The 1,636-nt window shown below is 45.6% G+C and overlaps 1 protein-coding gene across 2 annotated transcripts in view; it reads left to right on the forward strand.

The window, feature by feature from the left end:
* Positions 1–1,636, forward strand: part of nae1 (nedd8 activating enzyme E1 subunit 1) — a 60,202-nt gene that overhangs the window by 38,662 nt on the left and 19,904 nt on the right. The gene's annotated exons all lie outside the window — the stretch shown is intronic.

The raw sequence follows: 1,636 nt of genomic DNA on the forward strand, positions 1-1,636 counted from the left end.
TGGCACTCCACTGGTCACAGGCCTCCAGTCTGAAAAACAACCCTCCACCACCACCCTCTGTCTTCTACCTTTGAGCCAGTTCTGTATCCGAATGGCTAGTTCTCCCTGTATTCCATGAGATCTAACCTTGCTAACCAGTCTCCCATGGGGAGCCTTGTCGAATGCCATATAGATCACATCTACCACTCTGCCCTCATCAATTCTCTTTGTTACTTCCTCAAAAAACTCAATCAAGTTTGTGAGTCATGATTTTCCATGTACAAAGCCATGTTGACTATCCCTAATCAATCCTTGCCTTTCCAAATACATGCACATCCTGTCCCTCAGGATTCCCTCCAACGACTTGCCCACCACCGACGTCAGGTTCACTGGTCTATAGTTCCCTGGCTTGTCCTTACTGCCCTTCTTAAAGAGTGGCACCACGTTAGCCAACCTTCAGTCTTCCGGCATCTCACCTGTGACTATCGATGATACAAATATCTCAGCAAGAGGCCCAGCAATCACTTCCCGAGCTTCCCTCAGAGTTCTAGGATACACCTTATCAGGTCCTGGGGATTTATCCACCTTTATCCATTTCAAGACATCCAGCACTTCCTTCTCTGTAATATGGACATTTTGCAAGATATAACCACCTACTTCTCTCCAGTCTATATCTTCCATATCCTTTTCAGTTGCAGTGGGTGATTTCTTTGAGAACAATGATCACAATTCTGTACGTTTTAGAATATTTGTAGTCAAAGGTGAGAGTGGCCCTAAGGGAAGAGTACTAAACTGGGCCAAGGCCAATTATATCCAAATTAGGCAGGAGCTGGGAAATGTGGATTGGGATCGGCTATTTGAAGGGAAGTCCACATTTGATATGGGGGAGGCTTTCAAAAATAGGTTGAAGATAGTGCAGGATAGGCATGTCCCTTTTGAAAACAAGGGATAGGAAAGGCAAGATTCGTGAACCATTGCTTGCAGGAGAAATCGTGCGACTAGCCAAGAGGAAAAGGGAAGCGTACATAAGGTCCAGGCAACTAAGAACAGAATGGGCCTTGGAGGTATATTGGGAGAGTAGGACCAATCTTAAACGAGGAATCAAGCGGGCTAAAAGGGGTCATGAAATAACTTTAGCGAGCAGAATTAAGGAGCATCCCAAGACCATTATGCTTGTATGAGAAGCAAAAGGGCAACGAGAGAAGGGTCAGCCCACTAAAGGATAAGGAAGGAAGGTTGTGTGTCGAACCTGAGAAAATGGGTGATATTCTCAATGATTACTTTGCATCAGTGTTCACAGAGGAGAAGGACATGATGAATGTTGAGATTAGAAATAGACGTTTGTTTACTCTGGATCACGTTGACCTAAGGAGGGAAGATGTGTTGGGTAGGCTAGAGGTTATTAAGTTGGACAAATCCCCAGGGCCGGATGGGATCTATGACTGCGGATGCTGTGTTTTTACCTTGTTGATTTTAACCCTACTGCGAATCCTCTTGCAAGGATGCCTGCCTTGAAGAAGTTTTCCTCCTCTCTCTATAAGAATCTCAGGGAGTCCCTCTCCCACTGCAGCTCCCAGGTCCAAACTTCCAGCTCAGCACTGTCCCGATGACTTGTTCAACCTGTCTATCTTCTTTTCCACCTATCCACTCCACCCTA

This window comes from Chiloscyllium plagiosum, chromosome 17, assembly GCF_004010195.1.
Source record: "Chiloscyllium plagiosum isolate BGI_BamShark_2017 chromosome 17, ASM401019v2, whole genome shotgun sequence".
Lineage (NCBI taxonomy): Eukaryota > Metazoa > Chordata > Chondrichthyes > Orectolobiformes > Hemiscylliidae > Chiloscyllium > Chiloscyllium plagiosum.